Below are 26,967 nucleotides of genomic sequence, written 5' to 3' on the forward strand. Positions count from 1 at the left end.
GGGAGGACAGCGGGAAAGAGAGAGAGAGCGAACAGAAAGAGCGACAAGATAAGGAGGGAGGGAGTAAGAAAGCAGGGTACGACTTGTCCCTGTCCATCTTTTATCTCCTAGCAATGAAAAGTGGCTCATTTAGTATTAGAGTCACACACTCACATAGTCAGGGAGGGATCAGGGACAAAGAATAAGAGCCTTTTTTTTTTTTTTGTGGAAATAGCTACTTGGTAGGGGTAAGAGTTCTGACGATTTGGGAACTGGATATCATGAAAAAACAGAAGGAGAATTAGAAAAATAACAAGGAAAAGAGCTAGGACTTGAAAAAGTAAAATAAAGACTAAATACAATAAGAAAGGGACTCAGATGTGTTATTTATTTGTTTCACTCCAAAAGCGGACATGATCTAGTGTGATGAACGGCCGTTTGAATATAGAACGAATGATTCAGAAAGTCTATACATAAACCTAGAAGGCAGAGGGGTGGGGGGTGTAACATCTAAAGAGTGCTGTCATACACCCAGAGACACACAGTGAAAAAAGTGAGAGTGACACATTCAGTTTTCAAGGATAGAACCAGTGCATGCAGACGGGCCTACATTAGTATTATTCATATGATACAGAAGCCCATCCATCAAACACATACAAGAAAATAAAGATGGTCGGAGAGTAGATGAGAGGAAGGAGGGGGATGAAGAAAAAAATCAAGTCGAGAGCAATGTATCTAAACAGCAACAACAACAATGACTAAACTGTGATTTTATGCTTGTGACACGTGCTTTGATCTGCGGTCTCAGGGAAATGTCTCGGCGTGTTTGCAAACACTTGAGCAAGCATGCACGCGACAGAGGGAGTTTGTTACCGCGGACCTAGCGGTGGAAAGCAAGATTGTTAGAGCTATTGTTTTGTGAAGGACAAACCTGAAGGTTGCAATCCAGCGCAGCTTCCTATCACATCCAGGCAAGCCAGGGATGTAACGAGCTGGGATGGATGCAGTCTGAAATGCATTTTAGTGCATATTTCAAAGTAGGACACTATTCCCGAGACACGCTTTCCTCTCTTGCGCTTTTTCTCCGTCACGTAACACTTATAACTGGGGTTAACAAAGAGGAGTTGTGTGGAAAAGGTGTGGAAAATATGCCTGATTTTAGCGACCTGAAACTGAAACACTGCTTACTGATCACTTACTTTTCAGATTTTTCAGACTTTTACAAGACTGTGAGTTACATGAAGGCATGATGTGCTGATTTGCAAACGAGGAGAACTTCATGTGTTTGACTTTCGGTAACAATATGAGAACAAAATTCAGGGCAGTGCTTAATTCCTAGTGACATTATAACAACCATGAAACAAAGGAACAGAGCATTCCTCACATTAGTTCCACTTTGCTGTCCTTTAATTTAGTGCCTTCTTTATGATCGCTGTTAAGACAGAGAATTTACAGTGTTTTATACTTTTCCCTCATCCACTTCTTTTCACTTCGACTGCTATGAGGCTTCTTCTTGATTCACTTCTCCTCCTTGTGTGTCCTCAAAACCCCCTCTGTCAACTGTTTCTCCTTAGTTTGCATATTTTTATCATCTATTTGCCAGATCGCATCTTAAACAAATGTGTTGCACTATTTGAACTTGCTTTTGCGAATAATTCATGAGTTAATTTTGAAATTAGTTAGAGAGATAAAGAGCCACAGGAAAAACTTTACATTGCCCGATATGTGATCTTGAGAAACTTCTGTGGACAACGGGTGCGTGCACACACACACATACATACACACACACTTGTCCCAGTGGATAAGATTGCATGGACACCCCAATGTTAAGGTCACCCTCAAAGTTCAAAAACCATCACTTTGTTTCTAAACCAGTCTTCAAATGAATCCTGATAGAAGTCACTAATGCAATCAACCTTTTGGCCTCAATCCCAAACCTCCATTCTCCACGCAGGGCAATGTGGGCCCTGGTGGGGCAGAGGACAGTAACACCCCCCACTAAGGATTCATGAGATTGTTACACAAAGATAAAAATCAATAGAAAAACTGTGTACGAGCCCACGCACCTCTGTTCTGTTAAGGACAATTGTTTGACTTTAGTTCATTTTCCCACCCTTACCACTTTCCTTAACCTCAAACACTAAATGCTTTCTCCTCAACCTATCTCTAACCCCATCAGATTGTTAGCTTTTTAGCTCTTTTCTTTTTTTTTTAACATCAAAGCCTGGTAAATGCTTGCTCACAAGTGCCAATTTCTGGGTTCTTTGATCTTAAAGTGTCACAGAATACTTTTTGGAGCCAGTGAGAAAGAGCACATGCATGGGAAGCTTACACACACATACGAGAACATACACAAATATCTGTCAGTGTCATCGCCCTGTTTGAACGGAGAGTTTATTGGCTCTGACTTGGACCACAGTAAAATCCTCCCTAGGGAGTCCGTGCTCCCTTGAGGTCAAATTCCTATCAGTGCCTTGTTTGATCTCAGTTTTGTACCAGTGAAATTGGGAAACCAGCACAGCACGCTGTTGACATCTTTACAGTCTGTGTGTAGGAGCTAGCCTGTACATTTGTTGTATAAGAGGTAATTAAGAGCAAATATGGGAGACATTTAGAGAATTTAGAACAACATGGGCTCATGGAATAAACAAATTAATAACATGTTACTTAAAAAAAACCTCAATTCAGATCTGAAGCCAAATAATACATCCGCTTCCTCAAAACGGCTAGGATCAGTCAACGCTCTCCTCCAGTGTCATACAAGAAGTCTGAAGTATCTGCTTTATGTAGATTTGTTTCTGAAAGAAGGAGACAGAGCAAAACAAAGTGCAGCATTCGTGCGTCTGAATAGAACGCTGTGTTTTTCATTACTATGCTTTTGTGCCAGTGAGCCCAAGAATGATCTAATATAAAGGCTGGACTCTCAATTTGTGGTGTTTCTCAAACCCATATTTAACAGCAACAAAGCCAAGAGTCCAGACCACAGTTTCCACCCACTCAATCTAACTTCTTTTTACATCCACCAAAAGGCTCTACTTTTATCTTGAGCAATTCATCGGGGACACATATGGGGACCATTCTGGAAAATAAACGCGTTGAGAAATAGGCTGTGCACCCCCGTGTGCTCTCCTACAGTACAGTTTTATATCCAGAGATATAAAATAACAACGACTGTATTTCCAAAGGGAAGCAGCCACATTTTTTTTTCCTCCATAACCACCAAGAAACAAAACTAGAAACTACACCTTAAAGCACAATGTTTTGTGCTTCAGTAAAAGATATACCAAAGTTCATTATAGCAATACAGAATTAGTTGGAGAAAATCTGACCACCTTTGTTCTGATTGCTTTTCTATTTTATAAAGCTAGTACATGTTTTATATAATATTGTTAAAGTCTGTAACAAGATAAAAATAGTACCAGCGTATTAACTTCTTCCATGGCGTCAACATTTCTTGGAATAACTGTGGACTGCAGAATATTTCATATAGTGTAGAAGATGAAAAGTACACAAGTATAAAAATCAAACCTGATAAAAATAAGCGTGTGTGTGTGTTTATGTGTAGATCAGTGCACACATGTGCACTCGCATACACATTTAGGTTTTGCAGTTTAGGTTTTGAAACTGTTACAATAATACTTTTGTAAAATGAATAAAACTGAAGAAAAAAACCCAGCACATGCAGGGTTCGGTGAGTAGGCAGGGGAATGGCAGGGTGTGTGTGTAGCTGACTAGTGCAAGGTTCAAATCTGTGACCTTTCATAAACAGGACAGTCGCTCTGACTGCTCCACCATCTCGCTCCGTGTCATGTCTCAAACGTGTGCCCTATAGTGCACCCACAAAACAATATCGCCCAGTTATTTGCTGGCTTGAGCTGCAGACACGAGCTGCGGGTTTCTGAGCTCTGTTATTGCTGGTTTCTTCTTACAGACTGAGGTAAACCTCTGAGACACAGTCACAGAGACACGGCTGTGTTCATACACACTGTACACACTTTCTGGCTCTGTGCGCTTGTCGTCCTGTCTTCTCTTTAGCTGTCTCGGCTAACTTCTTGCTGAACACTTTGCTCTGTGCGCCAAGTCCAGTCTAATTTCAACAACACACCTATACCCCGAGTCAAAGGGCGTGCATAATCGAAGTGAAATGAAGAATGAGGGTGTGTGTTCATAAAGCGCATGTGGAACCATCGCGATGCTTCTTGATTTACATACTGATTTAAGAGTAGCCCACTACACTTAATGAGCTGATTTCAATTTGCACACTGACATATGAGCTTACTCAAGTATTAAGTATAATTTCCATTTCATTAAAACAGAGTAAATTTGAGTACGTTAGTCACTTCTCATTTCAACTACATACGAGTTGAATTTTGAGTGGTTTTCCTTTTGTTTTTTTATTTAAAATTTTTCAGATACACTAAAGGCAACATTTAAGGGGTACTTAAATTGATTTTTTTAGTGCATTTCATGGATTTGAGTGTGTTTGATGCGGTTTTTCACTGCTTTAGTAGAGTCTAGACACGCCAACTGCTGTGTAGGGTTAGGTCTTTCCAATAAACTGAGAGTTGTGTGGGTTTGCTGTGTGTGTGTGTGTGTGTGTGTGTGTGTGTGTGTGTGTGTGTGTGTGTGCGTGCGTGCGTGCGTGCGTGCGTGCACTTGTGTTCACAATCTAATGTGCCATCTAAAATGATGTGACAGCTCTTGCAAAGGGAGGCTATGCTAGTCCTGAGCCAGTGTAGAGGTTGTTTACACCCCAGAATGTGACACATCACACAAGAAAGGGAGGGAGGAAGGGAAACTGGCAGAGAGGGCGATGAGATCTGACAGCTTTCAAAGTCTGTTCTTTGTTTCTGTGATTATATCGTGTGTTCATAAAAAAAGCAAAAAAAACAAAGAAATGCACAACTCTGTGCTCAAGTCTTTCACTGACTTTTGAGCGCAGTATTTGTTCACTGGCCTGTGCAAATCAGGGCAGTCTAGAGTATCTAGCAATGGAAACGGCAGAGTCAAAACAAGAGGTTTCTTTTGGTCAGAAACTAGTTGGGGGAAAGGAAGCCCTATAGCATAACAGAGGGCACATCACATATTAATGCTATATATCTTTATGAAAGAACACGAGGCTATAAGTGACACTCCATAAACAGTCTGTGAGCCAGTTTCTAGAGCCCATCACCCTCTCCTTCAAGCTCTTCCCAATAAGTTAAATTTAAAATGACTTTTGTTGGTCTTTTCCAGTCAGTCATTCTTTTTTTCTCCTTTCTATTTTATGATGAGCCAAACCAGTAGTTAATGACTCCAGTAACCACTTAAAAAAGGAGAAAACAGAAGGGTGGTCTCCATTGCAAGAGCAGACATGTATCCCAGATGAGTAATACTGTGCTAATGCAAACCAGATGCGTGTGTTTTGCTACAGCTGGAGTTCACTGCATGGCAGCCTTTTTAGGGATGGCGGATTTGCCTGCTATGTGATCCAATCAAAGCACACCGAGATGGGACAACAGTTTCACTTTTGCTGGGGGTTCATTCGTTACTATTTCAGTAGTCAGGCGCACTCTGCATGATCAAAAGTCTGGGTGCTTAATGTTTTACTAGAGACAGCTGGGAAGGTGTCTGTACATGTGTCTGCCCAACGGCCTGTGTGTGTGTGTATGTGGAAGGGAAATGCTGCTTATTTATGAAAGCGCTTGTGTGCCTTAGCGTCTGATGAAGAGAGGAGTATGAAGAGAAGACAGAGGGCACTGGGAGGGGCTGCTAATGTCCTGGTGGATAGAATGAGGTTATAGAGGGTTGAGCTCAGCCTTTCAGTATCATTAAGCTGGGCTTGGTGAAGAGAAGGGGGGATAATGAAAAGAAAATCAGATACAAATAAAAGATATGAGACCTGCTTAAACTTTTGTTTTTGTATGTGTCTGTCATTTAATTACCCATGTGCTGGGGGCATAAACCTGCGCACATCACTCTGGGGAACCTGCTCCCCTTTGGGGGAGCAAAAAAACGTCATTCTTATTTTATTTTTTCCCTGCTATCTGTTGAAACTTTATAAGAGTTTAATGGCGATGAAGATTCAGTTAAGTTTATTGTATATCTGACTTTTCTTTTATTTTACCTGTATTTTTTTAAGCACAGCAAGTACACGCACTCCACTGTGGAGCCTAACAAGTGAAAGATCCCCAGTTTGATTCTGGGAGGAGACACAAATCCCTTTGGGGTTGCGTCAGGAAGGGCATCCCGTGTAAAACTCTGCCAAATCAAACATGCGGAGCTACCCGCTGTGGCAACCCCTTGTGAATAAGGGAGCAGTCGAAAGCAGCTTTTCTACTTGTACTTTTTAAGCCCCTGTGGATGTGTGTGTTTGACATACAAGAAATACAGATTCATGGAAAAATAAATATTGGCCACAGTCTTCAAACAGCATGATTCCAAATTTTCATCTAGTAAGGCAGAAAGGCACGTGGCAACTTCGGGAATACAAACTATGTTAATGCTACTATCACCAGCGAGAAATGAAGAGGGCTCATGGAACAAAACAGGAGTTTTCTTACATCCAAACATCATTTGCATGTAAAAAAAAAAAAAAAGAAAAAAAGAAAACCTCAAGTAAAAAAAAACAAAAAACATTTTCTAAATACTGATGCATGGGCTCTACCTGGTAAATGCCAGGGACAGAGCAGAGTTGAAAGATTTTTGGTGTTTTTTTGAGAAACGTCAAGTTTTTATTAATGCAGGACCTTATTTTGAGTGGTATGGATCTAAAATAAGCAGTACTATCTAGTATTACAGATATCAAGACAAATACCCGAGGAACAGCTGTCAGCAGTCTCAAATTTATAAGCAGAAACGGGGAGAAGAATGACTGTTATGTCTTTATTCATCACTGAAAAATCCATCAAAGACCACATGGGACCAGTTGTGGCTACTCTTCATCTTTATGAAAATAATTATGAAATATGGTTTAGAAATTATGTATTATCTCTACTGTGAGCATTCTGAGAGTGGCCTACTATTTTTAAATACCGTGGTTATGAGAGAAGACTCTGAGTGAGCTGGGATCAGTTGCAGAGAGGCCCTTTTACAAACTGCTGTCTATCATGGACAATGCCCCTGCACAGCATACTAGCTAAGAGGGGCATGTTGACAGGCTGTGATCACATAGCTGTGTGGTGGCAAAGAAACTCCTTTGGCTATGGAGTTATCAGGGTCTTCAAAAACTTTCAAAGGAGCTGGAGGAGATTGAGTCTTGAGGGCCTGGGCTGCAGTGGTGAACACTAATGTCCAAAGTCTTGACACTTAGCCTCCTTTTCACCCATTTTCAGAGGAATATTTTTTTTCATGTCCATAAGACAAAGGAACAAATGCAGCAAAGACCTGACAGATCCCTCTGGCCTTTAAGCTGCCAAAGCATCATCAGGGATGGTCTTAATGGAAGAAAGGTTGTCAAGAAGCCATTCTTAAGGAAGGGAATCGGGGATATGCCAGATTACACTAGAACTGGACTGAAATTCAGTCAGTGATGAATCCAAATTTGAAAGTTTGGGGTTTTTGTCAAGGGCAGCAGAGAGGCGCACACAATAAGTGTCAACAACCATCTGCAAAACAAAGTGGAGGCTTTGTCAAGGTTTGCATGTCGGCAAGTGGTGTTGGATATTGTCGAAAATGACAGAACTATGAATACAGAAATGGCAACTGCTTAAATTCTAATATGATATCAATGATCCCAAACACACTGCCAATGCAGTAGAAGCATACATGGAGGGAAAAAATGCACAATCGGTGACCAGTAGCCTTGCACCTCAACATTACTGAGGCAATGTGCAATCATTTTACAGAGAAGGGGAAAGAAAAGCAGCAACCTTCCAAAGAAAAGCTTTAAATATCTCCCCTGAGGACTAAAGAAATGACGAAAAAGCTTGCCTAACAGAGGTCAGGTGACGATTAAAGAATACAGGTGGTTATACCAATTACTGACTTTCAAGCTATTAAAACTAACCGTGTTAGTGTTTTTACAAAAATACTGAAAGAAACATCTGGTATTGGAAAATAGAAATGAGCGTTTTAATGGAGCATAGCATTTACTAAAGTTATAAATAGGATGAGAGAAACCTTGTAATACATGTGCAGTTCTCTGTACAAATAGCAGTAAGTGATCACATGAGGCTTTTAAGCTGATATCATTCCACTTCATGTTTGTACCAACAAATCCCGAGAGAACAGGAAAGTAAATGTCACAGCCTGCACACGACATTCTTTAGTGATAAAAATCACAATGCGAGAACTTTTGAAGCAAAGTGTTAACAAATGTATTTTGGCAGAAATAATCACTGTATTTTTGTTTGTTCCAAGAGCTGACTAGGGTGCCATGTCTGAACTGGAAAAACTAGCACTAGGAGCTCAAACAGTAGATGCCACCTGCCATGTAGCACTATTTCAAAGAGCTGTTATCCTGAAGCTATGCAGCCTATCATCACATCAAAATTAAAACACAGTTTCAGGTTGGAATCACTAAAATCTATGGATATCTCCACCACCTTCAACTAAATGATTTTTATTTAGATGACACCAACCACACCAAGAGTCTTTACAGTAGTTGAGCTCCCAAATACAAGTGGAAACAGAGAAAAGGAGACATGAACTCCTTATTCCTTGCTTTTGGGCATATAACGTTGGCAGTAAGAGAAAAGTGGCATCTCCTAGGATTTATAAAGTTTTATTTGCTGCTGAGATGTCAAGCTGTGTGCTTCATGATATTGCTTGGTGATCTTTCCTGGTTAACCCATGTTGAAAGAGACAAACTGAACATTTCTACCAAACATGAAGCAGTGCAGGTTCCTGTCAACAAGACCTGCCAGAACTACTAGACCTTATAAAACCTTCCTGGCAGTGGTTGGGGAGACCAGGTTTGCAGTTTTATATGTATTTAGAAAGAGAGGTGAAATGCTTCTGGCTTTACATTTTTTTCTGACTTTTTGAATTAATTTGAGGAACTGAAAAAGTTGAGATTTGATGGCATACTCAGAAAGTTTCCAAAATAAGTGTGAACCTGTCATTACTGAAAATAAACACTGTGAATGCTTTCCCATCACTTACAAACCCAGTGCTTCAGAGAAGAAGGTTTCACCACACACTACTGCATTACTGACTCACCTAAAGAGACACAGAGAAAGAGAAAATGTAAATGCAGAGAATGAGGCAACGACGGGAGGAAAAAAAAAACCCAAAACAATTTTCATGAAATTGCAGCTACTTTTGTACATGAGCTTATCTTTGGGAATTATCTAATTATTTTAAAAGCAATATACATTTTGTCATTGTTTAACTCTAATACTACATATAAAGATCAAATTTGTGAATTGCACTGTAGGCGTATTTATTAAGGCTTAAACAGAGCTATCGATAAATGCTTGCACTTTGATACACTGCGTCCTTCCATATTGGAGAGCAACTCATTGGAGGAGGATCAGGATGTCTTTCCCCGCTGAGTGACGGATGGAGATTATAGAGGGGGTGGAGAGTGTGTTTATTTGAAGAAAGAGATGCATGTCTGTGTAATTGTGTATATGTGTTTCCAAGGACGCGTGCAAGTGGGCGGATGAGATCCTGGCATCTTGTGAAATGATGAGCGATGTGGTTCAGTGTCAGCCATCGTTGGCAGTTCCAAATTATGAAAGGCGCTTTGTTTTCTGCTTTTTAAAAATTCTATTGTGTTTGACTGTATTTGCATCTATTGATGACAGATTGTGCGATGTGTAAAATGACGTCCAACAAATCTGTTAATGAAATTTCTTAAATGCTGGAATCCACTTGCTGTCCAAATTACATGTCTGTAGGGCTGCAGAGTAAATAGTCACATACAATTAAGTTACGTGAATACGTTTCTAAGCATATGTCCTGTATTTATTTAATAGAACTACAGCATGATGGGAGAACTACAGGTTTCTATAATAATCTGCCCCAAACTGCATGTGTGTGTGAAAATAAAGTCAAAATGGACAGCGAGCGAGAGTGCAGGAGTAATGAGCCCTGGGTTGAAGTCAAAAGCAGAGTAAAAGCTCATCTCCTCCAATCACACAATAGCAATGCTAATGAGGCATGAAGAAGGAACCTTAAGAACTAACATTAGACAGCTGAACTCACCTCAGTGAACAAAGTGATCTTTAGGATGTGGAAAATAGCTACTTTTCTTCAGTAAACACATTAATGCCTCTTTGAATTGACTTTACATCATCATGAGCAAACGCCTAATCACAGCTCACCCTGCTGCTGTTGCTGCTGTGCAACAAGCTCAGCTCCACCTGCAGGGGAAAGATGAGCAGTGTGTACAGAGGGAGCACATGCGTGAGGTGCGCAGCTGCACTGACATGGATATAGACACTCTAATGTGTTAATGGAAGCTTTATCCATCAAGATTCATCTGGAGCAAGTGCTGACAAGGTGAAAGCGAGTGTGTGTCTGTGCATGTGGGAGTGGATGTGTGGGTTCAAGTGTGCGACGGCTCTATGTGACGCTGCAGCGCAAGCAGAGCTGCCAGGCAGGGTGAATCTCCGCTTGTGGAGTAGCATGAAATGGGAGATGATGCTGTCCTTTCTAGAGGGAGATAAGCTAAAGGATCCATAATTAAATACTGAAAGTAGGATTGCTGCCCTACATATTTCATGGCACTCATTTTTTTTCCAAGCTAAAAATGGTATAGTGTGTGGACACTATACTTATGTACAAACTTATGTACGAAAAGGCTAATATTATCACTCATTACACAACCTCACACAACGGCCTTTGTTTTCTTGTAATGTTTAATCTACACAAATATATTAACTTATCTAACAAGGATCATGGGGAAGGGGATTAGTGGGCAAAGGTTGAGAGGGCGTGGGGGCTGGAGCCAGCTGGCATTGAGAGGTAACTTAGACTCAAATCCCCACTTACAGTCAATGTAGAATCACCAGTGAACCTAAAATTCCTATCTCCCTGAGAAAACACTTGCACAGGATCCAGGCAGGTTCAAACCTTTTGCCTCTGAAACAAGTGCTAGCCTTGAGTGCTGGCTGTCCACTAGCAATGTTTTTTTTTTCATTAAAATCTGATGAATCTCCAGACAAGCAACTACTAAGACAAGAACAATATTGTTGTCAAACACATTCAAAGCCTCATCCACTCCACAATGACCGAAATGCCTTTAAGTGTTTTTGTCTGGGCGCAACCTCAGAGTTGCCTTGTGACTGCTTGTAAATCCCCAAGATAATTACAGTGTCAAGCATACAAGCAAGGAAAGAAAGAAAAACGTCTTTGCCTGTGTATGTGATAAATGGGATGAAGGGGAGAAAAGGACTCCTATCAAATTCTTCTTTTTTTTATTGTTATTATAAGAGATCACGAAATATCACGAGGACTACTCGCTGTCAGATCTGTGCATGCCCCTTATTTATTTTTCTTTCTGGAGGCTCATGTCTGCCTGGAAATATAGTGCTATATTTCCAGGTCAAAGAGCAAGTGTTAGACTGTGGATTACACTTTGATATAATATACAGTGTAATTAGGCACAGTCTGGAGTCCAGTCGGCCTTGGCCTCAATACCCACAAAACAAGATGTAATGACGAATGACAGTTTAGAAACTGCTACAGTTGTTTAATCAAGTGCATGAAAAGCTAATGACGGAGTCTGAGAGAAGTAAGGAACTGTCAATCTGCTATTATACACTATACAAGAAATTCACCTTACAACTGCCAACAATACTGAAACAGTCCGTTCTGCTAGTCTAGTTTTTTTCACCCCCTCCTACCCATGTGTATAAAAGCAGATGAATAAGTTCTATACCGTAAAAAATTTTGTTCTTTCACTGTGCTCATGTGGTTGCCACTTTGCAATATCGAGCTAATCAATACCCCCCCCCCCCCCCCGCAAAAAAAGAACAAATCCATCTATATATATATATATATATATATATATATATATATATATTGCAGATATATATATAAACTGTAATCTAAAGTATCAACTTTCTAAATGATAACTGCCCTTCTGATTTACAAAACATTGAATAAATCACGTATCTAATTATTTAAACAGCATTAATCTCCGGTTAAGCAGAATAAGTTTTACCCCTAATTGCACTTGTTAACAGTGTTGGATGTGGTCTTTTGCTCCTCTAACCCAAAAGAAGCAGTTGAGTCGCCACTGAAAGTCAGCAAAAGCACGTTTGTCAGGGTTCACTATTCTTTAATTATTTCTCTGATTTTTCAGGATTTTTTTTTTTATCTAGCACATTTGAGACTTATTGTTAAGCTAACATCAGCTGTCTCAAAACTAAAAAATAAAACCAAAAAAAAAAAACAAGAGAAAACTGTACTTTGTGTATTGTGGTCTGGCACTCAATGAGTTTTTCTTGGTTCTGGTGCCATGCAAAGCGGGCTGCGAAATGGATGAGCCTGGATGCCTATTCACAAGGTTTTGAGAGACTTTTGAGAAGTGGAGCATCATGCCAAAAGCATTCCTTCTTCCAGGCTCAACTGATTCTCTGTGGATATTTTTCGGACTAAGTGAAAATAGACTGTGTTGACTTGGACTGCATTTCTCTTTGTGAAACTGAGAGCTAAATGAAAGCCAAATTTCCTTCAGCATGAACCCATCCATATTTATTGAATTAAAAACATTCTATCCAATCCTGAAGACCAAAGGTTTACCAATTTTAAAACCCATTTCCTAATATCACACTATTTTTATATTCATACAATCAAAGACTCATGTTGTTTAGAGTAGTATTTCATATGCAGCACTGAAGACCACAATAGCCAAAGAATTTCAACATTAGCTACTTTCTCACTTTATCGGTGTCTGTATTAATAAAGTAAAAAGTTGGCTAATTAAATGTTAGACAGACAGAGAGACAGATTGACAGTTAGACAGATAGATAGGGTTTAGTTAAAAAAGTGCAGTGCAAATATTAAAATTGTTTATATTGTATGAAGTTGTATAAAGCCGGAGTACCTGGAGACAGACCATGCAGACATGGGAAGAACATGCAAGCTAATGCTAACCACTGCACCCCAGGTTTGCACCAAGTCTGGGTCCTTGGAAACCAAATATTTAAAAAATGACTCAAGACTTTTTTCACAGTCCTCCACACATATTAGAAAATGTCAGTATATGGTATATTTCATACATTTCTAATCTCATAACCAAGACTCCTGTTACCCCCGGAGACACCCAGTATCCTATTATGTTAAATGTCACATTGTCTCATCGCTCATATTCCCTTGTTTGTGAGCAAAATGATGAAGTGGTTGTGTACCCAGTTGAACAATTAACATTCAGTGTCAAAAGCCTTTGTCTTTGTGCTCCTGAAAATAATTACAAATTATCTTCACTCTCATGAACACCGTACTGAGCCCCCCCACACACACACACATCTCAACATATCTTGAGCCAAAATGCCATTGTTCACTTTACATTCTGCTTTGTGAAGCCGTTATTTTAACCAGCTAATATTTAGATTCCAAATGTGTGTGATTCCACAAATGCACAGAAAGAACCTCAAACTCTATGTTTACCCCTGCGAACGTACAGTATACTCAAGAAAGTGCCTGGCAATATGTTGCACTCTGAAAATCTTGGTTAATTTTGATCTTACTGTCTGTGGAAGCAGCCTGAAAATCTCGGCTCTACTCCAGTCAACACTGTCAGCAGCCAAAGACTAAACTCTGTCAATTTCCACACTTTGTAGTTCACCGAGTGTTTCTCTGCTTCTCACCACAAAAGCGTCATCCCTTTTTGCCCTGACACAAAAAACACTGAAAAAAAGAAGAAGTAAATAAAAATAAAAAGTCTTTTGAAGTCAAAAGAAAAATAGGACCGCAAAGAAAACATTTTACACTCCACGTTCCTCATGAAATGTTCTGCTAATTATGACCATGGGGAAAAAAATGTGTCTTTCAACCTAGAGCATGTAACTGAAATGTATCACTTTAAGCTTTAGAAAAATACGAAGGAGCTTTGACAAAAAAAAAATCTTTAACTTTATTTTTCATTCTTTTTTGTGACTCTGAAAGTTGGGTTATTATATCAGATTGGAGAGGATATGAAAAATTTGGTAAAAGGGGAAAAATAACAATTGCAAACATATTACAAGTGCAATAGATTTCCTTTTCTGACGCAGGCTAAATGTATTTATTGCTTTATGTTATGATGACTGTATAGGTTTTAAATAGCATTTCCACAGCCTCTGGGAAAATGTTTCTCATTATTTTCTGAGCGTGCTGTACAGAGAAAAACGGGAAATCACACACAGATAAATCACAGTGTTTCATCCTAAGCAAACCAAAATGTCAAACGGATGACTTAAAATTTGGCTAAAACAAACCGAAGAATGAGCAGCACTCTTTCAAGCTGTGCACATTAAAGCCATTCCGCATCATCATTAAGGCTCCAGCTTTTCAAACTAAAGGAACCTTCTCTAAGGTCTTTAGTTTCTTTAACAGTACACAACAGCGTCAGCATACAAAAACTCAAGGACACAGGTCAAAATGCGAAATTAACAACTAAACCGTATTTGCCCCATTTAATTCATCATTCAGCGGCTTACAAATTAAGTCAATATAGTTTTGCCACCGAGTTGATGTTTGCGTTCACAGCTTGTCACAGTTCAAAACCTTGAATTATTTTTCTAATTAACACAAACAGCGTGTCACTGGCTGATTCTGGGACGTTTCGGGATGTTCAGGAGACTCACCTCACATAAGTACAGCTGCTCAAGAAGCACTTCTCACCAAAAATAAATCTGAGGTCGGAAAATGAACACATTCAGCTGCTGCGCTAAATCACTACTGTGCTGAATTAACACAGCTCCAATTAAACCAGTATCACACATACACAAACGCCTTCCCTTTCGTCTCTCTGTCTCAAACAAACACACAAACACACAAAAACAACCACACTAGGCTGTAGGTCTTTAAACAGGGAGCGTTGGGTTACTGATAACAGCTCTAAAATATTTCTAATGAGGCACCTGCCAGGCTGTAGAACTGTTAATTCACTAGTAGATTCAGCTGAACAGCTAGACTCTCTTCAGCTCAGCAGGGGATGTGGACACATACAGAGCAACACAGGGAGCGAGAAAATTCATGGATTTTTTTTACCTGTCAGATAGTAATAGATGTCATAAAACAAAAATTAGGCTTAAAAAAAAAAAAGCGTTTATACTACTAAGACGTATTTTACCACCGATCAGCGTTACCTGCTGCAGAGAGCTACACAACACAAAAAAAGCCTGCATATTCAACAACAACATGGCAACATGCTAACATGCCTAAATGTCAGCAAAAGCAGACAGGACTCTCACAAGCTAAAGCAAAAGTTAAAGCACAAAGAGCTGTGACATCTGAATTATGTGTCATTTTATCTTAAATTATTATCAGAGAGTAGTAGAAAGTCTACCCACGTTAAAAAGAAGAAGAAAATCCATCACATCCTTTGCATTTATGCAGGACTTTCACATTCAGCATCTGTTTTATGATAAAAAATGTCATTTTTTGTGAGAACTATGCAAAGCAGTGGAGCAGGCAGGGAGGTAGCACAGTCAATAAAAACCAAACATGGCAGGTGCAGACTCTTCCTGTGCAGTATTTATGTTTAAGTCAGCTGTTTCTTAGACCCTCTTACTGTTTCTGACCTTTACAGCTGTACAGAGACCTGTTCGCTATAAAAGACGGGGGGGGGGGGGGGGGGGGGGGGGGGAAGCAGGCACCAGCAGGTCGCAGTTTATTCCTGAGTTAAGCTGTGCAGAAACAAAGCAACATATGTGCTCTCGTGCGATCAAACAACACTGTTAGCATTTGCACCAGCATCAATCTGGCGAGCAGCCAATCAAAATGAGAGGCAAAGATGATTCGAATTAAGGAATTATGTTGAGCGCATATAGTGCACCTTGCTCTAATGTCCCCTTTTTTCCAAAACAGATCACATTACCAGAAGTGAATCGTCTACTTTAGCCTTCTAAACTGATCTAGCCTTTTACGGTATCTTTACACTTAAAACCTTAATAATGTGTCAATGTTTTGAGGTTTTTTTTTTTCTTATTTTGTTAGCTTTTTTTAGTCCTCATATAGCCTGAGATTCTCCCTTGAAAATCCTGTAAAGTCGGAGAAACGGGTGTGAATAAAGCATTGTTTAGTTGTTGTGTAGAACTCACCCTAACTCACTCTGTGTGGATGAATCAGTACTTGTGTTTGAGAGAGAGTGCAAGAGAGGACAAATGCAAAAAAAAGAAGAAAAAAAAAGCAAAAGGTGGGAGATGTGTTGCTGTATCCAGAAGAGTGAGGTGACAGCAGGTTGCTAAAGAATTGATGAGTACAGAGAGGACATGTTTCACCTAAGACATTTCCTGCTGTGATACATGTCCTCCATGATGACTTCCTGACATCAATATCATTACAACCTGCTGAGGTGAGTTGACAAAGGTATCTGATCTCTATCTGCACTACCTTGCACTGTGCCAGCACAGTATGCATGGATCTGAGAAAGAAGAATACGTGTCTTTGGGAAGGGCATGCAGGGTTTTATAAGGATAGAAATATGGTGCATTATTCATTTTGAAATGGATTTTCTCTTGCAGCCCATTTGTTCATTTAAAATGTTCCCTATGAAAAAAAAATAACTTGAGATGACTGAGATGATCACTTTATGTAACCTGAGTATGAACTTGAAGACTACCATTTTTCCTCATAAAAACAGATACAAAAATAGACGCTTGGTATAGATTTGAAGCAGACACCGTGCTTGAGCAAAAGGGCTTTAGAAATGTTCTCTCCATCCATCATCAAAACTCTTAACGTCACTTTGAATTCAAGACAGAAAAAGAAAAACAGTTACAAATGAAGACAAAGGCCACAAAAAGACATGTTTGAAGATTTTAAACACCCAACTGTCTCTGTCTGTGACTCTGTGCTAAAAAACAGACTGTTACTTATATTTATAATAAAAATTCAAATGATACACTAAGACTTTACTAAATAATTATTCAGAAGATTGATGGTTCCTTTCTTTTATTTGTGCAAAAATCTTTAATCACTGCTACATTTTTTTCTTGACATTACTATCACAAAGCAAAAACTTGTGACAGTAAAAGGACAAAACTGACAACTTGTAAAAAAGCGACCACAAAGCATACAGTACCAGTCAAAAGTGTGGGCATACCTGAGGGCATGAATGTTTCCAATATCTGTTTAATAAAAGTTTAGTAATAAGTAAAAAGATACAAAAGACTGAAATGCAACATGAAGCCAGTGTGCTAAAGTATTTATACACATAAAGTATTTTGGAAAATGTGAAAAATGTTTTAAACGTTTAAGGTAAAAATTTTCAAGTAAATCATCCTGGTCACTCTTTCAAGGTATTTTGTGATTTAGTTTTCCTCTCACTGAACTTCCTCCAAAGAACTATTTCATATTAAAGTCAGGCAGGAGCAAAATATACTCACATTTGGTTCAGAGTGGTGAAGAAAAGTTCTCGCTAAGGTCACAGTTGATGTTTTGTTATTGTTATTATACAAAAAAAAGAAAAGAAATTATATATGCTTATGTGAATGCACCTGACTATCTTTTCTGTTCATTCTTCTCCTCTTAGCCCCCCAGTTCAGCAGAATACCTCGAATTAACAAACCTGAAACTGTTCACCTCTTTATCTAGTTGTGAAACCAACCTGCACACTCATGCATGTCTTGCCTGTTGTTTACAGTAGCTACAGACAGCTTGTGAATGCCCTAAAAATACAAATTGACCTCATCAATCTGATTCACTGCTGCAGTGCTTGTACAATGACCTTTTTAAAAGCTTGACACACATAACAAAAAATAGGCTGAAAAACAAAAACAGGCCAAAGAAACAGAGAAAATGAGACTTGACTGTGGTCTTGTCTAGACCGTGAAAACACATTAGAAACCACACCTCACATACATTCTCGTCTTTAGACAATTTAAATGGTTGACAATTCAGGTAGGACATTTTAAACACAGCACTTGTAACTGGTGAGTCCAAACAGTAGAGAGCCTTAAAGTGTATATCCATCGTCTACCTGCCTTTTACAGTCTTCAGTATCCATGGAAACAGAGAGATTTGAAAAAAGGTATCAGAAATAGGAATACTGAACTCTCATACAGAGCAGATGAATAGATACAGAATTAATTAATCTGAAAAATCCACACAGTATACTAATATGTGTTACAGCTGTAACATGCCCACGTTATATGGAAGTTTAAAGTCTGAGTGAAGGTTTTGATCAATTAAAGGGTAACACACATTAGGACCTTTAAACTTTCAACAGTGCTTCACTTCTGTGCAAGTCCCAGGCAGATAAACAGCTTAACAGAAGAGTATAAAAGAATAATGTGAATCTGACAGCAACAGGCTTTAGTTTGGCCTTTAACATGCCATCTGTCCAATCACCGCTATTTGGACTGTTTCTTTCGTTTAGAAGAAACAGTCCAAAAAGCGTACATTTTGGAAATGAATCTAAGTAATATTTTTATAAGACGTCATGCTGCATTTGTTCTCTGATTATATTTAAGCGTTCAGCACCTAAGTGTAAAGCGGGTGAAATGAATCAATCCGTGTTTGTGCTTTTAGCCTTTTTAAAAACTGTCAGATGCGTGCCTTTATTCTTCCTGTTTGTATGTTTGTGTCCTGGATCTAGAATGTTACGATCCCAGTAATTTGAAATCACTCCAACTTCCCTCATAAATGTTGTTTGTGTTGGGAAGAAAATGTGCCCATAAACATTATTATTATTTTGCTGATGTTCTCATCCAGAGCAATTAAAATGAGTGCAAGGGTATTTAGCATTAAACAGGACGTAATGTAAAAACCTTTTGTGCTAGAACATATTTTTGGCTTGCAATCAAAACCTAATTTGAATGTACCATCTTACAAATGAGCACCCTGAGAACCAGAAGCTCCACATCGTCAGGTACATCAAAAACCAGCTACCCGAAATAAACGCTGTATTGGCGATGCGCGTGTGTGACAACAAGACAGGAAAAAGGCTTAGCATTTTAATCAAAAAGATGTTCTCTCTAATCTGCCAAACACAAGAAATAATTTCAAACTAGACCAGCTGCCCTACCATGTAAAGGTTATGAATTATACTCATGAAAAAAGGAGGCAACACTGGTTGATTTGTGCTCTCGAAATACACTTTGTTAGCTCAAAATGATCTCACAGCCAGCTCCAGTTAAGGCTGCACCACATGCTATTAACCCCATTTCTTACAGCTGAATCATTTAAGTCAGTATTTATACAGGTATTGATTGAATAGACACATACTCCTCTGCAGCGTACAGACAACGTCAATTATCTTCCCTCAGTTTTTCATGGTATTTACCCTGCTTCCTTGCAAAACTACTGTAAATAACGAAAAGGCCAATAGCTGTGAAAAGGCCAACAGCTGTGTTAGCTGTGGGACAGCTAACAAAGAGCACACAGACCACAGCTGTAAATGTTCACACACCATGCTAAGCTGTGTTTACCTCTATAAGTGAAACAGTCAAATGGTTCACTTTCCCACACGGTCATACAGATAAGTGAAGAATTACAACAAAGAAACACAGCCAAAAAATGTTAAGCTACCCTCATTTGTAATGTAATGCCTATGGTCATGCGTAAATACTGTGGGGGAAATAATTATTTGATCCTCTGCTGAATTTATAGGTTAAGAAATTAACTAATTTTGTGGTAGTTTCATTTTAATGTAGAGAGACAGAATATTAACCGAAAATCCAGGGAAAAAACCCACACAATACATAAAAGTTTTAAATTGACTTGAATGTCACTGAGTGAACCAAGTCTTTGATCCCAAAGCAAAAGCTGACTTTATACTTGGTGAAGAAGCAATAAGATGTTTCTTGTAGTTGGTCATCAGGTGTGCACACATTGCAGGAGGGATTTTGGCCCAACTCCTCCTCTAAACTCTCTAAATCGATTAGGTTTCCTGGTTGCTGCTTGGCAACCCGAAGCTTCAGCTCTCTAAACCGATTTTCTATTGGACTGAGGTCTGGAGACTAGCTAGGTTACTAATTGCAGCAACAGTTGTCACTTTCTCACCAAACATCTTCCTGATGGTCTTGTAGCTCATTCCAGCTGTGTATGGGTATATAATCTTGTCCCTGGTGTCCTCTGGCAGCTCTTTGGTTTGAGATCAGAAGGATTTGTTACAAACCGATTGATTGATTGATTGATTGGAGTCTGTGTGCCACATGGGCACGCTAAGATGAAAGTCCTATAAATACTAGAGACTTGTTTATTTCTTTGTAAGTGAGCAAACTTAGAAATTCAACAGATGATCAAATAATCATTTCCCCAGGTTTGGGCATCATAACAGGAATATCTGAGCATCAGAAATGTCAAAAACCCTCATGGCAGACAATTATTCAGTAAAAGAAAAATCCTTGGATTCTGCATCCTCTTGATTGACGTGAGGAAAAAAATAGTATGACTTCAACTTTTAATAGAATATGCCTCTATTCAAAATCAAATAGCTTTTAAAGAAATAGAGAGAATATATGAAATTTTGTTTCCTAATGAAACGTCATTATCTGAGGCTCTCAACTCGAGCTGAACTGCGTCATACACATGAAACATGCTGCGCTCTCTTCACGTCATACACAGCTTCCCAATTTGGTGGTCTATTTAGGCTTCAAAATTTCCTATCTCTCACTCTGACACATCAGTGTCATGCTGCCCTGCATTGCTGCCTGCTGTTTCAACCCTTCCATTATCCTGGCATCCACCTGTAGCCTCTGGGGAGATACTGGCTCATCACTGATTTCTATATGTATGATATTTGCAGGGAGTGACAGGGTCATAGCATGGATACCAGACACCCTAAATTCCGCTTGCATAAATCATAAAGTGAGTTGTCCGGCTGAATTGCTTTTAAATCAGCTGATGGACAGTTCACCTGGAAATTGGATACAAATATATCTACTTTTCTGGAAACGGTTTATATTAACAATTTGAAATGTTCTTCTTCATTTACAAATTCCCTTCAGTTTAAGTATTAAAAATAAGCAATGTCCTTTAAAGTAATAATTATTAACCACTTAGTAAACATCATCATTTATAATTTAATTGCTTGTTAACAGTAAAAAAAACCTGTGAAATAAAGCTTAATTGCCCATCAATTTACGATTTATTAATGATGGTTATTATAAAGTGTTAATAGCTTTTTACTTCAACCTCGCCACTACGTCACTAAAACAAGAATACACCGCAAGCGGTGCACGTGTGTGTGTAAGCATGCATGTGGTTATAAAGAGGACAAGTTCCACTTCAGAGTTGTGCCTTCCAAACGGTTCGCTGATTAAAGCATTTAAAGAAAATTAGCCGCACAGCCATCATAAATCTCCCTGCTTTTCTTTAATGAATGCTGCAAATCTCTCATTTCATTCCTCATTTGCATATGAAAAGCATTACCTTCACTTTCACTATCTCCGTGTTGCACAATTACAATTCAGTAAATGAGGGAGAGAAATTATTTAAGTTGTGATATGCGGCACGGCTCGTGTCAACATCTGCATATCAATTTGCACCCAATACTCGACTCGGAGTCTGAAGTGGACCAGCTCATTCAAACCTTGGTGAACCTTCCCTCTGATTACAAAGTTATTATGCCTCGGCAGATGACACACAGTTATGATGCTCTATCATCTCAGATGATCCCTATGAACTTGGCACCATCATTCATCACTTCAGTGGCTAAAGAAAATATGATGCTAAATGAGAACAGGAAAGCATTATCAACTGAAGACAACATTGCTGGTGTTTCAGTTTGATGAATATTTGGCTTTTTGGGAGTAAACAATCATGCCTCAGATGGCTGCTGAGGCAGAAGGGAGGAATAGAGCAACTTCTGTATGGCATTCACAAAGGCCCCAACTTAATGGAAGTTTGAATTACCATTTAAATAGGATTTCTTTTGGGAGAAGGGGAGGCGTCATACAGAAAGATAAATTACATTGTAAACAATGTCAAAACAGTTTAATGACACATATGAAATGAAAGTACACACCCCGTGCTTTCTTAGCTACTGAGTGATATAAAGAGTGGACTGAATAAAAAATGAGGCAGCCGGAGGAAAAAAGCAACTGTGCAGACTTGTTTTGTCTCCGACTGGGCCTGCACTTTTAATTGACTTGAATAAAAAACTCAATTACAGCATTCTGGCCACCGGAGGGAGAGAGAGTAAGCAACAGAGAGAGACTGAGAGGAGCATGGGGGGGAGGAGAAGCAGCAAGAGGAGTGAATGAAGCATGAGAGAGGAATGAAGGAGTTATTGGGTCAGAATGGCACCTTGGGGTGGAGGGAGCAGGACAGAAGACAAGGTTTTAAACAGGCCAGTCTGTCTATGGGCATTACAACACACTGACAGGTGGAAGAAAATAGAATAAAAAAGACAGGGGAAGGACGAACGGTGCTCTACCAGTGCCTTTCAAGGCTTTTATGCATTTATTGTCATCTGTCCTATGTTATTCCTTTGAGGCTGACTGAGATACTCATTGAAGGTGAGGGGCATTGAATCAAGCAAAATCAGTAAGCAGTTTCACTCAGCTGAAGCCCTGATTTCGCTTCTACGGAGGTTGACAGGCCTTGTACTGGAAGAGCATTAAAGTGGGGAACATGAATAGATAAGAAGGGAAGAGAACCAATAGTGATGCAAGCAGAAGGAAACTGAAGATTCTTTGTAAGAAGAAACATCCTCAAACACACGGTGATAAAGGCTGATAAAGCATCACCGATTCTGGGTCTTTTGACAAATTGTGTGTCTGCGTGCGGGAATGTGTGCGCGTTTGTGTGGGTGTGTGGGCACACACTTTCTGCATTTTTTATGTGAAGGTGTGGTTTAGCTGCGGGAGCAGTGTTGGTAGCAGTGGGTGGTGTTGTGGAAGTGTGAGCATTCCAGATATCCCGAAATCAGAAAACAACAGATTCTTTGTCAGCTTACAGCAGTCAATGCAATGTTTGCGGACAGTGAGCCAATACTTCCGCTTTGTGTGTGCGCACTTGTATGTCTGTGTGGAGAGCAAGCTGTTGTTCCCATGGTTGTGTGTTATTGATTAGTCATCTCTGTGGGCAATAGGAGCTGTTATCAGGGCTGACATGGAGACAGACGGGGGTGGATGATGCATGGGACGGGAAAACTGTTCAGACGCAAAGATAATGGAGCCACGCTCACATACCAGTACATACACACACACACACACACACACACACACACACACACACACATGCTGTAAAGATGGACGGGTACACACTGCCACATGCTCCCACAGATTCTTGCACACACAATAGACCTATTACACAACTGAGCACAAATGTATTGGCAGCAATAGATTTGTTTTCAGCACCACGGACAGCACTCTAAATCTTGAACGATGCCAGTGCACAGTGCATATGGCTAATGATTATCTATTGTAGCGCCCCGCAACTATAATCAGCCATTTCTCAAGGAAGTGTAGATGCCATCAAGAATCACAGTAAATTTACAGCGAGGATTTAAGAAGCACAGAGAGCTCAATATAACAAGACCGCATACTGTGACGAGCAAGCCAGTCCTTCCCGTGGTTATGACACATGCATCCGGGATCCCGGTACTCACCTAGGGGAGAAAGAGACAAGCAGAGGGAGAGTGGGATCAGAGCCAGGAAGAAACACCATTACACAATAAAGTGTGTAAAAGGCAGTTAGCCACTCTGAGCAGTTAACAGTGTGAAAAGTCTAAATGCAGCACAGTTTCCTGTGAAGACACTGCATTTTAACACTGCCTGTAAACATAAACACATTTGTACTTAAATCATTGTGATGCATTTACGAGCCCAGTCAGAATACGCTCACGTTCCACAACCGCTCATCTATCCTCGTGAAGACATGCTGGGATTGTAGGCAGTGAGAGTGAGGAGAAGTACACATAAAAACACTTCGGTCTTCACTAGATTAATAAAAATAGATTTAATGTAAATGAAAAAACAGTTTTAAATGCTGTAAGAACTGGAGAATGTTAAAGCACCATCGCCCACAATGAGTCCATAGTATCCCATGTGACAGCTGTACATAACACAGTCATACACAGAAATAGATTTTTCTAGTAGAAAACCCTGTACGTGCCATTACTCATTGAAAGACTTTTTGATCTTTTCTTAAACTTAAGATGTAACTTAATGCAAGTCAGATTTCTTTCCCCACACACCCACACACTTCAGTTTTTTTTCCCTCTCCCTCTCTGAGCAGAGCAAGTTGTGCGTAAATGTCAGCTTTGGAACTGATTGTCCACAAGAGGCCAACCATGAGCACACAGGGAAAAGGATGTCATAGCCTGCACTCTACAATCCTCTCCCTCTCCACTGGGACTGGTAGACTCAGGTTTTTTCCAGTCAACCATGAAAATACACAGAGGTCATGCTTCCCCCACTCTCTCTGATGAGATAGACAGAGTTAGGCAAGGCCATGGACCTGATACAGACAAAGCGATGCACGAGAAAGAATTCCCATGTGTCAAAGTAAGGTACAGTACTGTATGATCTGCAGAAATGCAAGAAAATTTCCATGTTGTATTTCAATTTAAATTCTAGTTTAGGTTAATATTTATCATAATATCTCTACAACATGACTGACTTTATTTTACTTTGAATCCAGCTCAGGAGCGTACCCCACTGACCATTATTCAATAGAAAACTAAAGTTTTAGCTTAAGTAAACACAGTTTTCTACTTCCTGTGATAGGGAAGGATCTGTAATGATGGAAAATTAAAAAATTATCCCATTGGAAAACAAAACCAAAATAAACCACACATCTTCTTGTCTTCTTCAAGTAAAAACAGTCATAACACATCAACTATTAAGGTGCAACTCATAATCGGACATTACTACTGTTATAATGAAGACATACAAGTCCAACGAAGGAGTGGATGAAAAAGGAGAAAGCCAAGCATTTCTGATATCCTTGGAAAAACATTAAATCATGCCAATTAACACAGATTTTGAGGTTTTGTGTCAACCTTGACTGGAAAAGATAGGCATATCAAATACTAAAATATTGAAAAACCATTAAATCAAGCAAATACAACCAAGCACATGTACCAGAACAGCTTAGATATAGCTGAACTGTTTCATTATGATGAAACAAAATTACATTTATGAAGGTAAGTTGGCAGCTGAAATTTTCAGTGAAATTTAGTCAATATATCTCCTCTTAGCTTTAATTGGTGTAATAAGCACATAAGACTTGCTTTGTGAACAGACAATGTATCAATTTGTCATCAGCAACAGCAGAATTAATGTAGACATCGGCTGAAAACTGTTGAAGTGTTGCTGCAGTACCTCTGCAAGAGTCTCAGATAAAAAGCACAAACACTGATGATCAGCTTTTGCCTGAAAAGTATTCAGATATCGTGAGATATTTTTTTTGATATGCTGTATCTCGGCTATTTTCACTGCCACATGTAGCCTGCAGTCAAAACATTCCCTCTACCTTATCGTATCAGAAAAGGAAAACCTCTACTCTCTCCTCTGTTGTCTCTCCCTATTTAAACAGGGCTACACAACTTTCTGATATGGGACTGACTAAACAGAAGATAACACAGCTAAAGAAAAAAAAAATTGGTTTCACTCTGGGTTGGAATCTATGTTAATTTGCTTCACACGGTCTTTTAGATGAAACAAATTAAAACTAATCTGAATTACATTATAATAAGATCATTAAAAGGGTGTATGTGTGTGTGTGTGTGTGTGAGTGTGTGTATGTGTTAGTCCCCATAGGGAAATAGTTCCTCTGCATTTAACCCATTCACCCAGTGAAGCAGTGGGCAGCCACCAATGCAGCGCCCAGGGAATACAGGGTATACAAGGCACAAAATGAATATGACATAATATTAATTAATTTTTTTTTTTTATTTATTTGTTTTGTTTTTACTGTAGACACCTTACAGGATTGGCCAAGTACCTACACTGACCATGAGGGGACCCGATAAACAGTTAGAAGAAAAGACTGGGAAGTATGCACAAAGTATACACAAAGACAAGGCTGTGAAACAGACAGACAAAGAGAAAAAAAAAGAACAACCCCCCCTCAAAAACTCAACCTGCCTGTTAATGTTTGGCCATATACTTAAATAGGGACTGTGTAAAATTAATGACAGACTGACACCGAGCTGACCCCACTGTCATTGTTGGTTGCAGGAAAACAAACACAGCCAGCAGACAAAAGAAAAAAAAAAAGGGGGGGGGGGGCACAATGAAAACATTTTGGTTAGAAAATAATGACAGTGAATTATGTAAGCACAAGATTTTAATTTTAACTTAATGGAAACATTATTAATACAGATAACAGTCCAAATCTCTGCCTCATTAATAATAAGCATATCTGGCAGTGCATGAGTTCATCTGATTATATAAGCACTTGCAAGTGCAAAGACACAAACCAAATTTTGTTGATGGTTAAATCGAGAGAACGTTTATAAGAGTGAAAAAGATGGAGGAAGATATTACATAAGCCTGTTTTGAACTGAGCTGACAAATCAATTGGGAGTCTGTTCTTGCTGTTGCTAGTCTGTACTTTCCACCCCAGAAAAGTTGACTCATTCAAGGTACTGCTCTCTGGGAGCTGTTCACTGCAGGGATGTGCATTTCTGTTTGTCAATTAAGCAATGAAGGAGAAGGATGAAGTGATTTGACAGGAAATAGCCTGGCCATTGTATTCCTCTGCGAGACGTCTCTTGTTTCGTCGTCCTTCATCCCATGTTTTGTTGTTTTTTGGTTTGTTTTTTTCCTCACTACTCATCCCAAACAAGAGATAAAGCACAGCAATGAGAGCTGATGAAAACATTTGAATGACAGCTCAGGATGGATGCTCAGAACGACAGAGCCGTTTCACTGGGAGGACCCATATGCAACAGGGCAGCGGGTCATGAGCCAAGTCATCTCCATCGACAGTAAACACGATGGCTGCGCCGCCTGC

At 39.4% G+C, this 26,967-nt stretch overlaps 1 protein-coding gene across 3 annotated transcripts in view; it reads right to left on the minus strand.

Annotated features, from left to right (window-relative positions):
* The window catches only part of cadm2a (cell adhesion molecule 2a), a 207,255-nt gene that overhangs the window by 140,470 nt on the left and 39,818 nt on the right, over nucleotides 1-26,967 (minus strand). The gene's annotated exons all lie outside the window — the stretch shown is intronic.

The sequence above is a fragment of the Astatotilapia calliptera genome, chromosome 10 (genome assembly GCF_964374335.1).
Source record: "Astatotilapia calliptera chromosome 10, fAstCal68.1, whole genome shotgun sequence".
Taxonomy (NCBI): Eukaryota; Metazoa; Chordata; class Actinopteri; order Cichliformes; family Cichlidae; genus Astatotilapia; species Astatotilapia calliptera.